The sequence below is a fragment of the Arvicanthis niloticus genome, chromosome 14, assembly GCF_011762505.2.
Source record: "Arvicanthis niloticus isolate mArvNil1 chromosome 14, mArvNil1.pat.X, whole genome shotgun sequence".
Classification (NCBI taxonomy): domain Eukaryota; kingdom Metazoa; phylum Chordata; class Mammalia; order Rodentia; family Muridae; genus Arvicanthis; species Arvicanthis niloticus.
In genome coordinates this window covers 63,211,445-63,234,610 of record NC_047671.1, presented here as the reverse complement: position 1 = coordinate 63,234,610, position 23,166 = coordinate 63,211,445, and the positions used below count along the sequence as shown (strand labels likewise).

General features: G+C 40.0%; 1 protein-coding gene across 24 annotated transcripts in view; it reads left to right on the top strand.

Annotated features, from left to right (window-relative positions):
• Window positions 1-23,166, top strand: part of Dtna (dystrobrevin alpha) — a 342,076-nt gene that overhangs the window by 175,579 nt on the left and 143,331 nt on the right. The window contains exon 1 of one of the 24 annotated variants that reach the window (XM_076912912.1): window positions 160-338. The exons of 21 other annotated variants lie outside the window; for them this stretch is intronic. The gene's annotated coding sequence lies outside the window, so the exon portion shown is untranslated. Of the gene's footprint in view, window positions 1-159; window positions 339-23,166 lie in introns of those variants that run through there. 2 more of the 24 variants (XM_076912921.1, XM_034517686.2) reach the window with 2 other exon arrangements.

The window sequence follows — 23,166 nt, the reverse complement described above, 5'->3', positions numbered from 1 at the left end:
TCAGCAAGAGAAAAATATTCAAATTAGACTTGTCATACAGGGGGAAAAGAATCTGACTCTGTCCGGGTGGGTGGAGGGAAAAAGCAACTTTTTGTCAGTCTTTTGTATCTCAGCAGCTGGATTCATCGCTGCCATGGCAACAGACCACATGATGAGGTGTATTGGATTGCTGTGTTGAGCACAAGGGGAGGAATGAACACAGCTTTTTATTGAAGTTAAAGGTTACTTTGGAGTTTCTTCTGGGGAAGTGTGTAAGGTCCGGTACGTTAGCGTTCAGCAGATATAGCGCTTGTACAGAAGAATTAGAGGCATGTTGGGGCATTAAACTACAAAACCAGGTAAGGTACAAATCGGCGCTCCAGATCTGAACTCTCTTACCTCTGAGGCAGTAGTGTAGCTTGCTGGTTGGAATTTCACTCCCACCCCACCCCCATCCCTACATAGGCACAGGGAAAATTTCTGCTCTCTTCCCTTCCCAAGTTCCCCACCTCCACTTTCACCTGCTTTTAACTGGAAAGACTCGGGTTTTGTGAATTTGTCGAGTTCTGTGGAGCGCTTCCCCCCCCCCCCTCAGCGTGTGTGTGTGTGTGTGTGTGTGTGTGTGTGTGTGTGTGTGTGTAAGAAAGAAACAGAAAGGAAGCAGAAAGCACAGTCATTAGTGCTTTAGGATCAGTGTTCGACTGAGGGGATCGCTTTCTTGTTTTGTTCTTTGCAAATGCTCTGCTTTCTTCAGGGATATTGGCCAAATCTACATGTCTCCTGCTCAATTAAACAGGAGGCCCAAGTTCTCCAGCAGGTTACTCCGTGAACTCACCATGTGTAGGCTTTTCTTCCCTCTTGAGTCATACTGACTTCCAGTCCCAGCCGGCATTAGAGTTCCATTTTTTCTCACAGTTTTTATCATGTATGTCAATTATCGGCATTCTTTTCTGTTACATATTGCAACTCTATGTGTACTAGAGAAATTAAAAACAGAAGTAAATACAATATGGGTGAGTGCAAAATGAACTATTTTGCTTAGAGATAGCTGCAAGAACCAAATGTAAACAATGCAATGTGGCTTGGTGCACCGAGAATCCCAGAGTGAGCACAGACGCCTCCTACTGATTTGCTCACATGTCACCCTGGCAGCTTGCATTGAGGAGGAGGCTTTGAGATGCTCCAAGTAAGCCCATGAACAAAAGAACATGCTTATTGATATCTTACTCTGGCTCCTCTTTCAGATTTTACTGACGTTTTATGTATTTTCCTTCAAAAGAATAGGATTTCTTTTAACTTTTAGCCAAAGGCGAACCACACAACTTCTCTTACTTGTTCAAAGTTGTCTTGGCAGCTTGAAAAGACAAAATCTGACTAAATCATTGCAGAGTTGACTGATATCATAGCCTATTCACCATTCACTAAGAGCACTGCTTGAAAAATACTTTCTTGGGGAGATGAAATCAATTATTTGCCATTGATTAACGTTTAGGACAAAAAACAATATATTATTACAAGTTGAGTGTGTACTATGCTTTCTTCAAAAGGAAAAACTTGGATTTTGTTAGATGCATTTATGCACTGTTTTTATTGTTTCCTTGGTGTACAGTTTTAATGTATCCAAACTAACTCTCAGATTTCACCTAGGAGTTATAGTCACTATTCTGAACATACTTGACCATGATTTTTTTTAAAAAGGGTGACTGTTTCCCATGATAACAAATATCAAAGCATTATAATCACAACTCACATTTGCAAAAGATTAATGCTTCTCTAAGAATTCAGTCTTTTTGTTTTCTTTTTGTTGTTTATAAAACGGAATGGTCTTTCAGAGTGTCCTTCGAGCTATGAAATATTTCACAACCATAGATTGTTATTACTAAAGAATGGGAAGTTTCCCTCAAGTCAGAAAAAAAATTCAGACCTCATAAGTTTTTAAATGTGAAATCCTCAAATCTGGCAGGGTCTTTGGTTTAAAAAAGAATGGTCTGGGGTGGAAAAGAAGGATCTGTTTCTATTGAAAGAAAAAATCAAAGGAAGTGAGAAGGAAAGGAACAACAAAAAAACATGGAGATGGGACATGACTCAAGTGACAGATGGTAAAAGTCTCAGTCCCTACACTCCTCTCTCATTGGTACTGATATCCATATTGTCTTGGTTAGATTTCTGTTGCTGAGATAAAATGCCATGGTAGAAGCGACTTGCAAAGGAAAGGCTTCAGTTCTGCTTGCAGTTGTTAGTCTAGCAGGAATGGAAGTCATGGCAGAACACTGGAGGCAGGAACTGAAGCATAGGCTGTGGAGGAATCCTGTCTACTGCCTTGCTTGACCTGCTTTCTTGTACACCCCAGGGCCATGGATGTCTTGTCTTGAGATAATACTACCCACAGTGAATGGGTCCTAGCACAGAAATCATGAATCAAGAGAATGTTCTACAGACTTGTCTATAGCTCAATATTATGAATTTTTTTTAGTTAAGATTCTCTTTTCCCAGTTATGTGTAGGTTTATGTCAAGTTGACAAAAAAGCACTGAGTTGTACAGACAAATTAGCATTAATAGAAAGCATGCTCACTTAACTATTCCATGCTTAAAATACATGATACTTTACTGTACAGTTTGTTCTTCTTGTGTGAGTACTAGGGGGAGTTCAGGACAGGAATTCTTTGCCTCTGCCTCCCAAAAGCTAGAATCAAAGGTGTGCACCACTACTACCTAACTCAATATACTGTTCATTCTATTAGCTTATCTAATGTACACACACACACACACACACACACACGTGCACACACACATGTAAGTGCATGCACTTACACACACACACAAACATTACCTTAGTTGAATGGTCTCAGCCCTGCTGTGAGCTAAAGTTTAACAAGAAGTATGTGCAGCGAACATTCTATATTTAAATATCAAATTGCCATGTCATTTAACATCAGACCATATGTGAGCATCCGTCTCCACAGCCATTGTCACAGAGATCAGAAGATAGAAGCTTCTTTTAGGTAGCCAGCAAGACGGCTGAGTGGGTAAAGGCACTTGTCACATAAATTTGAAGGGAAATAATCATACTTGTCATGACACCTGTTCCTGCACACACACACACACACACACACACACACACACACACACACACACACAAATAAAAACTACATTTTAAGACTGTTTAAAAGAAGCTTCCTGTATAGAGCCACTTTGGTACCCTCATTTGCAAGATGAAGAATTATTCCTTGGTGTACTCACTACAACCAGAATTATTGTCAAACTGCTTTAACTGAGTGTTTTCATCAGCCTGTGTCCAACTTGGTCGCCTGTTTATGTGAATGATTGGCAGTGTGTTTTAAATTTTGTCTCTAATTTCTTATCTCTCATACATAGTCAGATATTAATTATCTAAAAACTTTTACTTCTATGAAGGATATATATTCAGCAGAGCTATGGTGGAGAATCAGAGAGATTCACATAGAGGTTTCTGGAAAATTCATGATATGTTCTGAACCCCAAGGCTATATCTTAAGATAGTTGAAGATTAAGCCCATGAGTGAGGATTCAAGGTAAATGCTTGCAGCATTGTCCAGGGATATTTTTAACATTATTTTATTAAAATGTGTTTTATTATTGATCACTGTAACTTTTATATGAAGGATTGGACTTTTGCCTCTTTTTACTGGTTCTTAAACTTTTCAAGTGGAAAAAGAAAATAGAGATTTCATATTGATAATGCTGGTGCAGATGACATTGGCAATAGTAACTAATTTGGAGAGTGGGCTAGAGTTAGAAAGTGTGACTCTATCACATAAAGGGGCAATGTTTTCTAGAAAGAAAATAGAAATCTCCAATGCATTGTGTCATTCTCAGAAATGTGCTTTAATTTTAATTAATTCTATTAATATCATTTGTAAATCACTAACAATAGGTGTGCTTTGTTGTGCTCTTAAAGGGCAGTATTATAAGACGATGCTGGCTTTGTTAGAAAAACACTTGAGGCTTTCATTAAAAAATGATTAAGATTATCTGGAATTAGATAATCAGCATCTAATAAGAAGAGAATAAACTCATTTCTAGGGAAAAGTCACTTGTTATACATTCACTATATAAAGGGCACCCACCTGGTTCATTTTCATAATAATTTCAGAGTCATTTTATAATTTTTGACTCCAATAGAAATCTATGAAATGTTCACAATCTATTTCCTTTTTTTAAAAAAAAAACTTAACTACTTTGCATTTTAAATGTTCACTTCTAAACTATATTTTATGTCCAAATCTTCTTGATTCTAGATTATTTGAAGAAAGATTATACTGAGAAAAAATCCTCACCTCTCTGCCTATTTCACACATGAGAGACAATGCTAGATGGATTAGCAGTTCCAGTATTCAGTGAGGATCCCTGAGAGTAATACAGAAAATATAGAACTTGGCAGAGAAGAGCATGCCCTCAAGAGAAGAAGCATTGCAAAAATTACTTCTGGGAAATGTAAGAAAAATTAAAAGGCAAACAACAAGCTAGAAATTGCATTTATAACACACAGAAGAGAAAGAGTGGTACCCAAGTGTTACGCTGTGTGTCTGTAGATCAGCACTTAATGAGCTGAAGCAGGACAATTCTATGCTTTAGTCCAAACTAGACTACTTAGCAAGAATTTCTGTCAAGAAAACAACAACAAAAACAAAAACAAAAAAAATGAAGGGAGAGAGTGGGAAAGAAAGGAGAGGAACTAAGAAGGAATAAGAAAGGAGAAGAAAGGGGGAAATGGAAAAAAGAGGGGTGGATATGGGGAAAGAAGAGATTTTTGAGGTCCCCCCAAAAAGTAATAAATAACTGAAAATATTTATTTTTTTCAAATAGCTACAATTTAAACACAAAGGAGAACTCATAAGCCTGTTCAGGGAGCAGATCATCAGCCACTACCACCTCTGTCTGATCATCACCACCACAGTCACCATACACTGACAACTCCGAATCAGGCATTTATCATGTGCCACTTAATTCTTACCACAACCTAGGAAGTAAACATGCTGCTAATTTCTTAATGAGGGGATTCTCAGTAATTGCAGGTCTGGGATGTCAGATCAGAGTCAGCTCTGTCCACCTACCTGCTCTTCCATCAAGTTTAAACTAATTCACTCTGAATGCCCTGAAGCCATGTGCACTCGAAGAGTGTCCAATGACAGCAGCATGGACAGTAGACTAGAAGGAGTCAGTATGGAAGGGACCGAAGTGAATCACCCTGTCAGTGTCATCATCCCAAACAAAGGTGAGGATAGTTAGGAGTCCTGTAGTCTGAGAACAGTTTTTGTCAGTTGTCCGTCCTTACGATAAAATGGGTAGGAACACCCGACTTAGATTCTTAAGCCTCTTCAAAAATTGTCCATTACAGTCCATGTCATTTGAGCAACATCATTATGGCAAAGGAAACAGAGCACATCTTATGCAAGCATTTCTGACAAGAATAGCCACAGCCATCCCATTAGAAGGCAGTCCTTCCACGTCATCTCCGTCTTCAGCTGTGTGGCACATCGCACATCTGTGGGTAGCATGTAAATAAGACAAGAGCTTTATAACGTTGTTCCTCTCATTACAATCTTTATGCTTTTATTTTTACAAATAGTGGTTGTTTTTGAATCATAGGAGTGTTCCCCTTACAAGTTGAAGGAACTTCTGTTGAAATTCTGTCAATCAATTTGACTGGCATAGTTAAGTCTCTACCTCAGATAATGTGCTTCATTGAAATAATCTACAAAGACACCCGCAGGACTCTGACCTTCTGACAGAGAATGTCTGTTGCTCACGGGAGTAATGAGAGAAAATGAAATCCCTCTCATGCTTTGGATTTTAATATATCACTTTGCCCATTGCAATCTTGCTAAAAACTAAATGTTCTGACATTTTTGTAACCTAAGAGAGCAGTTCAACAGTTGGAATATCAAGCCAGAGCCTAATCCTGAGTGGCTAGCTAGGGAGTGGCCACAAGGGTCAAGTGAGTGATTCCAGGCAGAACTCAATTTGACCTAACTTAAAATTTGGACTCTGATCTCTGTCCTCAAGAAGTGGATTTCTGGGTGTGGGTAGGTTGTCAGCCTCTGTATTAGAAGTATTCCAGGGACAGTTACTTGCCTTGAAATCCAACTGAAATGAGCATGCTGACAGATGCAGAATTAAAGATAGGAAAACATACAGACACAAGGCAAAGCAGGAACAAGGCCTCTGTTGTACTGGGCTCCCAGGGACGGTACTGCTGCTGTGGGCTGTGAGTGATGAATAAGCCACATATGGAGGCAAAGGAGATTTGAGGACACTGTAGCTTGGGAGAGCAGGAAGGTAGGGGCAGTGTCTAGAGGTATATAGAACACAGCAGAATAGAGGGTAAAGAGAGGCCTAAGTCTAAACAGCTAACAGTTTCCTTGACACTTCTGTCTCAGACTCCTCTGCAATGAGAAGGCAGTGTGTTGACTGGGCAAATGTACTAGCTAACTGCCACAGGAAGAAAACAAGGAAGAGGGATTAGAAGAACCATCTGATGTCTCACCCCTCAATTACTGAGGCAAAACTCCCAAGAGATACAGGAGTAGAAATCATCTCTAGAAACTGGACCACCTCGTCAAGCATCTCAAAGGGATGCTTCCTTCCCTATGACCAAATGACCATTTTATTTGATTTTGCTTTCTCTATTAGGGAAGATATCATTTATAGGCCTCTGAAAGTATCTCTGCAATTTTGCTTGTGTGTGCATACATGCATATGTACATGTATGTGCATGTGCATATGGAGGCCAGAGGTCAGACTTGGATATTGTTCCTCTGGTACTGTGTCCTAATTAATATTAACTGTCTAATTGAACAGCCTAGAATCATCACCCGAAAAAATAATATCTATTAGCTAATTGTCCTCATCACGTTGGCTTGTAGGTATGTCTGTATGATATTGTCTTAATTACTAATTAATACAGGAGTCCTTAGGCCCTTGTGGGTAATACTATTTCCTAGGCAGATGGTCTGGGCTATACAAGAAAGCTGGCTAAGAATGAATATAGTGTAAGCCAGCAAGCAGTGTTTCTCAACAAGTTTTCTGTTTGAGTTTCTGCCCTGACTTTCCTTCCTTGACTTCCTTCTGGTCAGAGTGGTTTTTTGCAGGAACAGAGAAAAAATAAAAACTAGAATATGCCATTCCCCTTTTGGTTTGGTTTGGTTTGGTTTGGTTTGGTTTGGTTTGGTTTGGTTTGGTTTGGTTTGGTTTGGTTTGGTTTGGTTTGGAGATTGGGCCTCTCACTGAAACCTGTGCCATATGGATTAAGCTAGCATAGGCCATTGAGCCAGGGATCTTCTCTTCCCCAAATCTTGAGTAGTAAGCAGGCACCACCCAGCACAACCTTATCAACATTTACTTTATCTATTTTCTTTTTAAAGATGAAAGAAACAGCCTGGAATAATGTTGCACTTCCTTAGTCACAGGACTTGGGAGGCAGAAGCAAGCAGATCTCTGTGAGTTCGAGATCAGCATGAGCTTTATAGTGAGTTCCAAGCCAGCCAGATCTATATAATGAGGCCCTATCTCGGAAACAAGCAAACAAACAAAAGAGATAAAGGAAATCAAATTCCATAACAAACAAAAAACAATAAAGGAAATCAGATTCCATGATTTGAACAATTTAGATAACAAAGCATCTCGCCTTTAAGCCTTCAGAGGTCTCACCAGCAATAGCAATCTACTGCTAAACCTTGCCTTTCCTAGGCTAGAGCAATGACTGCCCTCCATTGGCAAAGCACTTGCCTTGCAAACTTGCTAGCTTGAATTCAATAACTAGAATCCATATAAAAGTCAAACATGAAGGTATGCTTAAAAACTCAGTTCTGGGGAAATAGGAGATGGAGACAGGTAGAACTTTGAGTTTGCTGGCCAGGTAGACTGCCCTTCTTTGTGAATTTCCAGACCAGTGAAAGACTCCCTCAAACAAAGTGAAAGGCACCTCTGACCTCTCTTTCTCATACACACACACACACACACACACACACACACACACACACACACAGAGCTATAGTTATCAGTAAATATCTCTTTCATCTCTTCAGAATATTATTTGAGGTAAATTTTCTTCATATAAATATTTCTAAGTTACTCTATGTACATACAGGAATTTTACAGTGGCAGCGCCTGATGCTCTGTGCCCTTCTGAGCAATCATTCTGATACTTACACATTGCTGGAAAGTTTGCATGCTTTGCAATAGAAAGGAATGGTCATTAATAACAGTTCCCCATATGGGACAGTACAGGAAGAATGGAGTGAGCTCAAGTGGGCAGAACCAAATGGTGGGACACACATGTTAAACTTACACTAAATTAATAAAGAGACATTATTATGGCCCCAGACCACTCTCTTGTCCACATACATGTGACAAGCAGATAATGTGTAATCTTATGTCACCTATGAAATGCTACTGTCTTCCTAGATGTATCATATGCCATATGAGTTCTTCACACCCATCGTTTACCCAACATTGCCCTTGAGTGTAGGTATCTTTTTCACCTCCCAGAGTTCAGAAATACTCCTACCTCTGCTCATTCTCCATGAGAAACAGTTATTAAAATCTGGACAGGAAGGGAAAAAGCAGAGCACATGACTGTCAGTAACAAGTTGGTCCAATTTAGCTAAACTCAGAAGCTTTCCAAGTGGCCGAACTTAAGGGTACACACACACACACACACACACACACACACACCAGCACTCAGACATGCACGTTTTTAAGCATACCATCATGTTTGGCTTTTATATGGATTCTAGTTATTGAATGCAAGTTAGCAAGTTTGCAAGGCAAGTGCTTTGCCAATGGAGGGCAGTCATTGCTCTAGCCTAGGAAAGGCAAGGTTTAGCAGTAGATAGCTATTGCTGGTGAGACCTTTGAAGGTGAGAGGCTTAAAGACACGTGTGTGTGTGTGTGTGTGTGTGTGTGTGTGCTTTTCCTTAAAGTGTAACTAAATCTGAATTTTCACATCCACCTTTTCGAGTATTTAACACTCTATTAAATGAATGCTTTGAATTTAAGTATTCTTTTACAATGCAATCCTTTGATTAGGGCAGGCTTGAGCAAGAGAGGATGCCTAAATCAAAGAGGAAACCTACCTTACCAGCGTTTGAGTGTTTCATACAGCTACGATTAAGTTGGACTAGATTTAGAGGGGCGTTAGTATAGACAAAATCCTGGAGCTGGTACAGGCAACATGAGCAATACTTGCATGTAGTTTAGTGTTTGCTGAATCAGACAGAACTCAGCAATAGGGAAGAAGTTTACTATTGCTTATAGTATTGGGAAGGAAAACAATGCAGATTGTAAATTAAGTGACAACTGAGTCACAGTTAATTAGGTATAATAAAGTAAGCTTAGGAGTTAATAAAAAAGGATTTTCAAATGGCTTTATTGTCATACCTTTGGTAATAAACTATACTAGTTACATTACCCACATAAAGTTGTTGATCTATTGTACTCAGCACAAGCCATGTCTAGAGTGAATACACTGAAAACACAAACCGCCCACAATGTCTCCCCAAGCCACTTGGCAATGCCTCCCGCCCACTCCTCCCTTCTCCAGGCCAACACGGATCAACCATAAGTCATTACTGGTCGTTTGATTTTCTACAATCCATGTACACCAAGCTCTATAGTGAATACATTTTTGCCTGGTTTCTTTTATTCGGAACAATCATTTTGTGATCCACCTACATTGTTGTATGTATCAAAACAAGATTATTTTTATGACTTTAATCATTTCTTATTTGCCATTTACCTATTATTCTGCATCAGGTTGTTTATAGTTTGTGATTCTGCAAATAAAGCTGCTATGCAAATTTATGTAAATATCCTTAAGCAGATTATTTCCTTCTGAGCAAATATCTAAAAAAAATAACAATAATTTAATGATCTATGAGAGAAAAAGGGGGTTTTATGCTATAAAAATCCATGCCACAGTTCACAACATATTAACGTTTAAGTATTCCCATGTCAAAGAAATGGCATTAGGAGCATGATTTAAATGTGTAAGTAATAGCCAATAATGGTAAGAACTTTCTCAGAAAAACATCCAGAAATGGACATACACAAGAATTAACCCCTAGGACAATCCTAAAAGACAGGGGTTAGCATCCATTCCTTTTCCCGCTGGTCCAGTGCCGCAGGCTGTGAGCTGAACCATTGCTGTACTGCCTCTCCACGTGAAGAAGGAGCATACAGTGTGTCAAGATCACCATATCCTTTCATGAGGGATGGAGGTCAGTGGCCTAAAGCACCTGTGTACATTCATAGAAATAACTTGTAAAATGTATGTTTAATATACAGACATGAGATGATAGGGTCAGTAATCTTATATAAAGAATTAGTGAAAAGTCTGTGGAAAATATTAAAATTTGTAAGATGGAAATGGGACACAGACACAAGCACATAAAAGGAAAGCCATGTGAAAACTGCTAAACACCACTTTAATCAAAGACAATTAAAATGAGCTCATGGTGGACACCTAACAAATCAGCGGCTATTTTTAGATTTCTTGTGGGCTGGGTTCCATTCCATGCTACTAGCAGTAATACACGATGTTAGTGAGGTTGGAAGCCATTCTCTTAGCTTGTTGGGAACAGAAATAAATAGTTCTGAGAAGTCATCTGTGTGCAGCAGTGACTTGAAATAATTTCAGCCTCTGATTAAGATATTATTTTTGGAGCCTCCTGAAGAAATAATCTGAAATGGACAAAAGGCTTATGTACAAATGATCCTTTGATAGCATCACTTATAATGGATGAAAATAGTAAAAGGGAATGTCTTATAATAGGGAACTGTGTAAGTAAAGTCACTCCGTGGAGAATAAATACTATGTAGCTACTAAATGTGAGTTTAATAAGTATTATTTTACAATTATAAGATTTACTACAAAGTTCCTGGAAAATAGTTTTATCATGTTTTAATTCATTTAAAGTGTTCCTGACCATTTACACAATAATTCTACTTCTAGGAATTTCTAAAAAAAAAAATATTTTTACCCCAAATCATTAACAATGATCATGATGACAGTATTATTTAAGACATTAAAATTTTAAGAAAAAGTATATACTCAACAATGGAGAAATGGATAAGTTGTGATATGGCCACATAATGAAAAACCACTCAAAGAACCTTATAAAAATCTTTCTTGAGAGACAATATGCTTTTTATAAAATAGTATATGGCATGTGACACTGTTACTAAAGACTCAGGCCAAGAAGACACAGAAGGAAATTGGGCCCAGTGTTAGAAATGACTATGTACTCACAGTGGGGTACAGTGCTTGCTTTTCTTGCTAATACAGAATACCTGGTATGAGCAGAGTTGCATTCGCTACCGTTCCTGTTACAATGATAAGATGCTTAGCAGGAAGCAAAGTTATAAAACAGGGGGTTATTCGGGCTCACAGTTGCAGGGTACAGTTGTCATAATGGCCGGAACTTGAGATAACTGGGCAAGTTTCATCTTTTTGTGCTGTCCAGAAACCAGGCTTAGGGAAGGTTGCTGCCCACCTCACTTAACCTAATCAAGATAATCCCTCACAGATATGGCATGGACAACATAGATTATTTTAGATTCTGTCTGCCGGACAGTCAATATTAAGCATCACAAGGAAGAAGAGGTTTGCTTTGCTTGTGGTTTGAGGAGACACAGTCCGTTGAGGTGAAGATGTGGCAGCAGGACTTGCTTGTGTCTGAGGTGAAAACATAAGGCTACTTTCTCATATCTGAGTAGATGGGAAGCAAGCAGAGACAAATGTGGGCTGTCAGATGATTCTCTCCCTTTCACTTTTGGCTCAGTCTGGAATCCCAGCCCAGAAGATGATACAGGATTACACATTCAGTCCAGATCTCCTCACCCTGCCCCTCTTCAGTTCTCTCTGGAAATGCCCTCAAAGACATGCTCAAAGCTGTGCCTTCCCTAATGCCCAGGCATCTCTGAATTCAACTGAGTTGGCAGGGAAAGATAATCATAGCATTGATTAGTTTTTCCCTATTTGCCTTCCTGTGTGTTACAAATGGTTACCGGGAGATATGTTTGTAATACTGTGATATGAATTCGGTTAAAAAGTCAGAATTTAAAATTGAGTGTCCAGTGTGTCACATCTTTGAGAACAAATGAGGCTAGAGTCATCAGAAATAATTTGAATTGTATCTTCTCAACTGTTTTTGGAATTTCGTTGTTGAGTGTTTATTTGAGCCAGGGTCATACTCTGTAGTCTTAGCTGTCCTGGAAGTCTTTATGTAAACCAGGCTGACAAAGAACTCATAGAGATCTGCTTGACCTTGCCTCTCTAAGTTTTAGGATTAAGGATACCCATCACCATGCCAGGCTTAGAATTTTTCTCAAGAGTAAAGAATCAGAGTAAAAGTTCTTCTTAGCGTAACATGGCCATTGCGACCATGATTTTGAGCTCACAGCACTGTGGTTCCCTGCTGTGGTCTACAAAAGATTGACTTTGTCAACAACTGGTTATATATGGAAAAGGGACTCTTGGGACCCTCTCCTTCCCTGTTGAACCATAAGTGACTGAAGCTTCCAGCAGAGGAAGAGTTATTCTTTAGTTCTGCACCCCTTGGTGTCCCACTAAGCTGCAGTGGATAGTTCCAATACTGCAGTCATATACAGGTCCCCAGTTTAAACTTAATGAGTTTCAAAACAAAGCAAAAAGACATGAAAGAGGGGGGATTGACAGAGATAGGATGCTAGAGTAATTAGAATGCATTTTACATGTGTAAATATGTCAAAAAACAAATTTTATTCATTAAAGAAAGTGACATAAACAAGTTACTTTTGAAAAAAGAAGGACAAAGAAGGCCTCAATTGGTGACAAGAAATAAAAGAGACCAGAAAGAATTCAGCTAGCTTTATCTTAATGCAGGTTCCAAAAACACCACTCTATGGGATGGGGTGAGGCCAAAGGTCACAGCATCTGTCTGCCTCGAGTGACGCCCTGGGTTTGGTTCCTGGTATGATGGTAATGCTGTTGATGGTGTTGATGATTGAGGTGGGTGATGGCGGTGGCAGCAGCAGTGGCGGTGGTGGTGGTGGTGGTGATAGTGATTATTGTGATGGGGGTGGTGGGGGTGGGACCATTATCATGACTGTTGTCATCATCCCACTCCAGGCATGTTTAAAACAGAAACTGGTTTATGTAAGAGGAGCCCACATACAGGTGACTTCATCCCTGATCCGGAGTCGTGCTCAAATTGTTACCACTCCGTTTTTAGACTCTGCTTCTTTCTGTCTGGGCCTTACTCACTGACTACTACTTAAACCGGAAAACCAGTTCCTGTGTCTTTCTCCAGCTCCCAGACAGAAGTTTTCCAGATAACAATGAGTGGCACCATAACAATCCCCATCCACCCTGCAGAGGATTTTTCTTAAAAGCAAATCCCAGCTTAGGCTAGATGCTCATCCCTGAGCACTCAGCGTGGCCATGTCATGGCCATGACCCTAAGGCCTGGTGCATTTGTCTGCCTTTCTGTCTGAAGGGAAACAGAGCCAGTACACAGATGTCACATGGGAGTGTGACAGATGTCGAGTGACAACAACTAACATGTAACACGAAACACAGTGCATGGTCGTCTTGTTCAAGCCTTGTGGACGCTCACACGTGATTGTATCTACTTTCAAATAAGGAAATCCAAAGTCTGCAAAACTAAACTTTAAAAACCTGACATGAGTACACAGCAGGGATTTTAATCCAAGTATGTCTGGCTCCCTGACCAAGTACTGTCTCTAAAACGTTTGCCTTTCTTACCCTCTTAAAATGACTATGTGTTCAACCAAAGGAAAGACAGCAGGGTTCTCTGCTTCTATGAGTGAGAAATTTAAAGAGAGCGTACACCAATTCTCATCCCTTCCAAATTAAGGCCCTAGGTGACAGGTTGCTTCTTTCTCCCTGGGGAGCAATGTTTTGTGAAGAGTTAACAAAGCAAACATCAGTGTGTATCCCCTAGGTAAAACATTTACTCCTTTCCGTACGTTAAAATCAAAGGCTGTGAGACAACTTGGTAAAGCTCTTGCCACGAAGGCATGGAGCTGAGTTTTATCTCCAGAACCAACAGGGTTCTGCTGTGAGGCCTGGGTGTGGTGCTGAGTTTATAATCACATCCCAGGGGAGGCAGACAAAGGCAGGTCTCTGGGGTCCCCTGGCCAGTCAGCCTAGCCTGCTTGCTGAATTTAAGGTACTTAAGGTCTACTTGGGCGACTCGGTCTCTAAGGCAAGCAGCAGCTGAAGAACAATACCCACAGTTGTTCTCTGACATCTGTATGAATGCACATACGTGTATGCACACACAGAGAAAGACAGACAGACAGACAGACAGACAGACAGACAGACAGACAGACATGGGTGCAGGGGTTGTTTCATACTCTTGACACTGATTTTTGCTTAGTCCTTGAGGAGTATTTTTGAGAGCACACTAGGTACTCTGAGAAGCATAAAAGGAAACACAGCCTAAGTTAGGGCACAAAGGAAAGAGGGAAAATGGGACGTTCAAAGTGGGAGAGGAGTAAAGGGCAACCCAGAAACAGCTGTCTGTGCAGGTCTGGCAGTTCCCCAACCACAGCAGACGACCTAAAAGAAGCCTTGGGTTATTTATACCTGATGAGAGTTTGCTGTACCTACTGATTAAGACTCCAGGACAGACACACTAGCTATGTTTAGTGGAACCTTAAGACTTTAAAGTTTGTGTTTCCTTAACATTTGTGTTTCCTGTCCTTGGTTCTGAATGAATATAAAAAAGCAAAGCCCTCACCTCTTCATGGTTCCAAGGGATGATTCCAAAAATAAACAGAAGCATTAGCTTTCGCCAGGACATCATGTCCCCGGTTTTCTTTCCAGAGCCCACAGGATGTGCACGTTGCTCTTGAAGTCTGCCCACAGCACACCAACTGCAAGGTCTGCACTTGTGCCCTGCTGAGTAGCTGTGCTTGCCAAAGCTGCATTTTGTAGATAATTCCCGTGGAACAACTGCTGGATGAGTAATTTGTACTCAGAGCACTGGCAGAGCCTTGAGATTTATTTAGTACCGCGTTCTTAGTTCTTCATTCAAAAGAAGTAAAATCCCACACGTTGAGTGAGGTGGTAAAAGTGCCTTGAACTTACAGCATGGAAGCAGACAGCCATTGCGGGGTCTCCACTGTGTGAACGGTGATATACTGTACTCTGGCCAAGCAGGAGCTAAGTCCTTCAGAGCTAGAAAAAACAATGAGAGGAAAAATTGTCACCCCGCAGCTCTTTGTGCCTTCTTTTTATAAGAATGGTTTTTTAAATGACGTATCATTTGTAATTATATGTACTCATGTGTCTGTGTGGGGGTTATGCCTTTTACTGAAGTACCCATGGTAGTCCAGAGAGGGCCTAGGATTCTCTGGAGCTGGAGTGACACACAGTTGTAAGCCAAGGGATGTGAGTTCTGGTAATCAAATGCAGGTCCTTTGCTGAAAGAGGATGTGCCCTTGGCTGCTGAACCATCTCTTAATCCTTGCACCTTTGCCACACAAATGTGGCAAAACACAGCAAATAAGAATATTGTAAGTCTTGAGGTTAGATTTCGGTTCAGATATTATTTGACAGCAGAACTGGCTTAGAGCCATACATCCACATTTGAATAATTCCTGATCTCTTACAGACTCATACAGAGTTGAACAATCCCCACAGTCCTGGAGTGCTCTCAGAATTGCCATCCTCTATACTCCTGTTGTTCCTCTGGCCCTAATGATGTGTTTGTTGACGTCGCTTTTTTCACTTTATTGAACCCTACTGTCCCCTTGCCAATCAATGTCCACCAAAACCTCCACTCATGTTGGGTCATGCAACAGCATCACTGAAGGCTGGAGGTCATAGCTCTCTGTCATCTCACCTATCTGTCTCCTCTGCTTTCCTTCATTTGGCCTTGGTCTGCTTGTCAGATAGAGACACAAATGTTCTTAATCACACCATGCCAAGAAACATTGCTCCCTTCTGTCCTTGCTCCCAACGGTCGTACATTCAAATGTATCAAGATGCTAGTACACAAAGGGTCTTCCCTCGGCCTCTTTGGAAGAGAGTGAAGGTTATACCTGCAGAAAAGGAAGTCTCCCATTACAACTTTCAAAACACTTTGCTATATTCCAAGATTCACGTGAGCTGCTGACATTGCTACATTTTATTGCTAAAATCTGTTAGTAGATAAAGGGTTCACAGAACTTTCCACAGTGTCTGATAATCATGCATAACTGTTGGAGATGACGGTGGTAATGGTAAATATGACGTCCATGGTGATGATGGTGGTGGTTCTTATTGGATAATTAGTGTCTGTAGTAACTCCACTTCTCTGAGTAACATTCATAGCAATTACAAAGAATTATTTTTGTAATCATTTTTAATGTCTGTCTTCTCTATTGTGGCTGTTAAGATCCCCGAGGGTAGAAACTATTTCTGTCTTGTTTACCACTGTGTGTTACCAATGTGTCATCTTGTGTCTGGCCCACATATTTAATTAACTCTTTGCTGCATTAATAAAAGGTGAATTGACAAGTGGAAAGCTCTTAGTTACAAGGGGGTTTTCATTTTTTTCTGAGTTATAGCTTTATAGAAATAAGCATGGGACAGCTAAGGAATGCTGAACATATGTTAAATGCTGGAGGAACCTTGTTGGTTCCATTAAGGTTTGAGATCAGCCATCAGGAGCCAATTCGTTATTCAGTTCTTGCTTGTATATAATTCCTATTCTTATCATGACATTAGCCTTCTCCTTACTAAGTTTATCAGTATCCTAAAAGCTCTTACGAAAACAACAGAGGACCCATGTCTCATTAATATAAACCTTGTCCACTAGGTCTTCAAGCTGCTTCAGAAAACCCACGAGGCCCACAGTTCATTTGAAATAGTTGGGAATTTCTCCTACTGTTTTCTATAATGGGTGTTTCAGTTTTTATCCACTCTGTTGAGTTACTTGTGGATCTAAGAGTTACTTGTAGATCAGATCCATGTTCTCAATAAAAAGGCATGCTCTGTGCAGCGATGAAGTTCGTGAATTAACTCAGAATAGAATGTGCAATGCAGTCACCTGTGTGTGCCTGCCAAAAAACAAAGATGCTGGATTTGTAGCCACCCTCCCCAGTGAAGGATGCTTCCTCTCTCTGCTAAAAGAACACTGGGTTCACACTAAGAGCTGCGAGTGTGTGTATAGTAGGGTTCTGCCTGCCTCCCCTGACCAGAACAACTCCCGCTGCTTTAGGCTGAGGAATTCGTCTGACTAAAAGTGTGTTGCAGTAATAAAGGCTAGAAGGCTGGAGAAAAAACTTTTATTTTGTCCCAAACAAAGAAAATGACATCACAGCAAATATTTTCCAAGTCTAATGTGTTATGAAATGCAGAATGTTGTGTGTATATGTATTGTAAGTCTTTGTGTGTGTGAGTGTGTGTGTGTGTGTGTGTGTGTGTGTGTGTGTGTGTGTGTGTGAGTGTGTGTGTGTGTGTGTTGAAGACTGTATCCGGGGCCTTATGCATGGTGGCCAACACTCTGCCATGGAGCCACAGCCTCAATTTCCTTTGTATTTTTTATTTTGAGACAAAGGCCTCCTAAGTTGCCCAAGCATGCAACTATCCTCCTGCCTCAGCCTCCCCAGTAGTTTGGATTATAGAACTGTGACAGTAGGTTCACTTAAGTTTCAATTTTAGATAAACAATGAGTAATTTTAGTTCACATGTATACTTTTCAATGTGTGGATCATACTTAGACTTTAAAATATATTTGCTAAGTCTGGTACCTTGAATGTGTGCTGAGATTTTAGAGAGGGAATCAACATAGTCATCATACACCAAGAATACCAGAGGCAGTGTACGGTTAAGATGTTGTTATTGACTCTATCTGTCTATCTGTCTGTCTGTCTCTCTACATATCATCTACCTTTCTATCATCTATCTATAATCTATCATCTACCTATCTATCACCATCTATCTATCCTCTACCTATGTATAATCTATCCATCTATCTATCTATCTATCTATCTATCTATCTATCTATCTATCTATCTATCTATCGTGCTGAGAGTCCTAAGCACTTGGCAGCTTTCCCAGTGCAGTGTTCCGTCATCATAATTACTGTTATCCTTTCTAACTAATATGATTCTTTAAAACTCACAGCATCATGTCCTTGTCTTGTTCCACGTGGCACCCCACTCTCATTCCACTTGCCAACCAAAAGAAGCAGCTCCCCATGAACCTAACTTTTAAGATACACAAGGCGGCTAAAGTGTCTTCCTCTTTAGCGCTTCATTTCCTCTTAGGCAGGATCCTCACCTCACCCAACAACAGTTCCCTAAGGCTTTAATCCCCTTGGAATTTACTTCTCTTTTAAAAAGTGAAGTCAATGAGAAAATGGTGATTATCTCTAGAACTGATTTGACATCAGACTCCCAGGAGAGTTCTCACAGTCATGCATGCATGTGTGCTGGGGTTTGCAGTTCTGTCTCCTGGTTGGCTTGCGTTGATAAAATTTAAAAAATTTTCCCTAATTCATCCCCACACAATATGTGTATGGACATGCACTACCAAACGTTCATTTCCATTGCCTGGAGATTTAGTTTCCAATGAATTGTACATAAACTTTAATTAATATGAATAAGTCCATCCAGAAAAGCACTTTAGAAAGTGTCTTTTCTGATGATATTATTGTAATTGTCATCCAAGATGGAACTTAACGATTTTCTATAACATTGGATAAGAGCTTAGTGTGGAGTTGTAGGTGACATGGCCAATGAATTGTACAGGTCCTATGAATTTCAGGTCCTATGACCTGAGTGGATGGAGAAAAACAGTCAGCAATATAAAAGGGGGCATGTCAGTATTCTGAAGTTTCAGGCAATATTTTCATGCCTTGAGATGCATTTTTCAAAATCACACCTTCGTAATAGGAATGAAACTATAAACTGAAACTATAAGCTGTCAGAACATATTCTTAGTACATTTTTATTCTAAGCAATATGAATCCACAAGTCACTTGAATTTGGTTCGACAATGGTGGTTGGAAATTCAGTAGTGACTTTTGAAAAGTTGAAGTGTTAGCTGGACATGTGGTACACACTTGTAATTATAAGTAAGAGGCAGAAAGATTGAGGCAAGCCTAGGGAAGGCCATAGTCCCGGCTACACAGCAAGATATTGTCTCAAAAATCAAGCCAATAAGTAAGAAGTAAAATTAGCTACCTAGTAATAGAAATGACAAGATGTAAGGAAGAACTGCACTGTGTTTCTCACGCAAATGTATCTCCCTTCCTTGCTGTCTGACAACCTCACACTGTCAGAACAGGAAAGCCACAGGAAGAAAAGGACATGTAGCACTTAATGGGAAGAGGCCTGGCAGGAGGCCACAGGCAGGAATCTGGGGTGATGGGGGAGGGTCACCAAAACACACTGTTAAAAAGTCACCATGATATCTAACACTTTATATGCTGATTTAAATGAAAAAAAAATCTTTTTAATATAGGTTTATTTACCTCATAAAATGTATTTATGTCGCTTTCATTTAAATTAAAAAATATTATATGCAACTAAATAAAGATACTACAAGGCTCCTTCTCTTCTGTGAGTTATAAAGTACCTCCATTCAAAAGTTGGAATGTGAACTGGGAAGTAAAAAGTAATCTGTTCATTTCTAAACAGCCCTGTAGTGGAATTATCAGCATTCCACCAACATTTGGCCTCTTTGAGATTCTTCACAGTTATTTGGCTTCACAGCCCAAAAAGAACTACTTTGGCTTAAACAAAACTGTATATCCTTGACGTTTGTAAAAAAAAAAAAAAAAATGCTCTCACCAAAGAAAAAGCTACACAGCCTATGTTAAAGAAACTGAGTCTGGTTTTGTGGTGTGTGTGTGTGTGTGTGTGGCTATTGTATAGGTTCACACACACAACCAACACAGTTTAAATTTTTAAATGTTCTATGTCTTGTAAGATAATGATAATGAAACCTCGTTTATTTTAGTGAAATCTTAATTATTTCTTCTAAGAGAGACTTTCCCCATCACATCTCTTCAAAATAAGAACCTATAAGGACAAAGAGAGAAGCCCTCTCGTTTTCTTTCTACATATTAATTTCCCATCGCCTGGGTTCCCCGTGTAGTTTCTTCTCTCTTACACTGAGCACCTCCAACCAATGGCTGCTTAGAGATAGGAGCCTCTCCAGTTCTCACCTGAGTTCCCATGGCTCCCCTTCCCCTAAGGTTTGAGTCTCTCCCCATCTGGACTCACTCCCAGAGTAAATCCCTCAATTAGGGCCCTCATTAGCTGCTGCACACAGAATCTATTCAGGTTGGCCACTCTGCCAGCCTGAGGTCACTGTTCTAATAGACATTGGCTTCGGGTGTCTGTGATACTGTGAAAGGGACAGTTCTCCAAGTGATAAAGAAAATAAACAGTGCCGTTCATGTGGCCATTGTGAGGATACTCACAGGAAGATGTGATAGTGTTGTGGAAGAATAGAGGTGGGGAGTGAGTGAATATCAGAGAATTAGGTTGTTGCCTGGGAGCTGAGATGCTAATTTGAACTGGAAACCAGGACTGAATATTCCAGGCAAATGAATCGGCAGAAGAGCTGGCCCTGGGGCACACATGCCCACAGTACAGTTTGTGAACAGAGACCCTGGCTAATAATAAACCCAGAAGGCAGGTGGCTCAGGATCACAGTTTTAAGGCTCTGGGACTTTAAATTAGAGGCAGGAGGCAGTCCATCCTGCTTTTACTTGATGTTCTCTGAGAGGCATCTTAATTGACCACAGAGGCCTTTTAGACACAACAGGCAGAGCAGCTAGATTAGATCATGTAATACAAGCTGCAATAACAGAAGTGATGTGTCTAACAAAGATGGCTACTTACAGCGCAATCCAGCTACAGGAGAGTCCCTGGGACGTCAGAAATCAAATCAAGAGCAAAGGTGTGCACATTATTTTTTTTTCAATTCAGAAGACAGAATTCATCAAGTGCAGCAGGCTGGTGTGGACACTTTCCTAAAGTTGAGCTACAGTCAACATCCTCTGAATTCTTTTCTTCTTGTCTGGGCCTTTTAACACTTTTCTTCCCCCCACCATCCTGGTGGGACAGTCTCTCCCCTGGGCTGTCTCATGACCTTGGTCTGTTAGAAGAAAGAGGTGAGAGATACCAATCTCCTCTTCTCAGACTCTTTAGGCCTAGACTTCTGTGTGTTATTAAGAGCCCTAGAATAAACGTGTTTCCCAGAACTCGACAAAGCACAGTTAGTGGCAGTGCTACCTATCTAGAGAACATTTCCAAGATCAGCCTGCAGATAATTCCCAATAGTTTTATGAAGAAAAATGTTGTTTCTGTGTATATAGTTTTAGGCAACTATGCTGCTTATATGTTATATACATGTTATATGGATACATATGTATATTTCATATTGAGTCAATTTCTCATACGCAGCAATGTATTTAAAACTAACAGTGACTATCCATTTTTCTGGGTTTTCATTCTTTGCTGCATTATTACAAACAGTCTTCCTTTACATCTTTTTACAAAGTGTTGGCATAAACCAAATGTCTCATTTGTTTGGGTCCTTTGAAGCCAATGCATAGACCTTGGAAAATAATGGCACAATTTTGAAATATTTTCTATCAGACAGAACCAGAGAGCAGTAGCGTTCTTGTTTGAAAAGATGTCTGGGGACCCTGGTGTGAGTGGCAATCACTTGTCAGTTCCAGGAGTCTACTGACATCACCCCTGTTTCTGGAACCCCATATCCATTTCTTTCTCAGAGTATTAGAAAGTATTCATAAGAAAGACTGACTCAGTGGAACATAGCTCTGGATCTTAAGATGAAAAGACGTCTCCACCCAGGAGCTGAGAACTCGGGTCCTCGTGTCGGATCTCCTCCTTGCCCAGGCAGCTTTGCCTTTGCCTCTAGACTCTGGAGTTTCTTTGACCTTAGCAAGTAAGATACAAACTTGAAAAAGGTAGAACAGACAAAATTACTAACAGAAATGGGTTGCTAAAGAGTTTCTTGAAGGAACTCTCATTTGCATATCTTTCTTGTTTGTTCCTAAAACATGATACGGATTCTGAGATTTACTGTAATGACCTGACATTATGTGTCCATATAAGACATGAGACTCAATTCATATTGCAAGCCTAATACTGTGACAGCTTACAGCTAGAAAGGGACAACTCTGAAACTGATTTCTAGTTGATCTGAGCTCGAAAGATATTATATTTCATATATAAGAACCTTCTCAAGTCCCAGAATCCCTTTCACTGTTTTTTTTTTTTTTTTTTTTTTTTTTTTTTTTTTTTGAGCCTGTAAATAACATTTAGTAGTCCTTTTTCTCTGTGCCTAATTATTTCAGGGCATTAGTTTGGACTCATTCAGGCATTGAAGTCATAGGTTCAGTTAAATTCATCCATGCATTGAATAACCTTGGAATGGTGGCCACTGTCTGTGTGCCCAGCACCTTCAAGAAATGGCTTGAGTAAGTACTCTTAGGAAAAAGGCTTTGTTAAAAAACAAAACTGCTTGTTCAACGTGGGACACAGCCTTCTGTTTATTGGCCTGTGTTGTGTTCTTACCAGGTTCAGCAACACTTGTTCCCATGAATTCACAAGTCTAAAGCAAAAAGAAAGTCTCAAACTTCAGTATTCAAGGTTCCAGAGGGCACATCCATGTACATATCACCTGTGTGGTTTTTTTGAACTTTTGAAAGTGTACCCAGAATGTTTTTAGGAATGGTTTATGTTTTGTCCAGAAGTAAAACTGTGATGAAAGCATGGTTGTCATGAGTCAGAGAAACCATGTGTGTGCCTGTGTGTCTGTGTATCTGTGTGTATCTGTATGTATGTCTATCTGTGTCTATATCTGTGTACACATCTGTGTGTGTGTATATATGTGTATCTGCGTGTGTATCTGTATATGTGTGTGCATCTGTATGTATGCATCTGCAAATACAAGATGAATATTTGTATATCTGTATGAATGTATGTAGCTGTGTACAAGTCTGTGTATATCTGTGTACATGTCTGTGTGTATCTGTGTATGTTTGTACATTTATGTATCTGTGTGCATGTATCTGTGTATATGTGTGTACATATATGTGTATCCATGTGTGTATCTGTTTATGTGTGTGCATATGTGTGTACATATCTCTGTGTGTATCTATGTATAT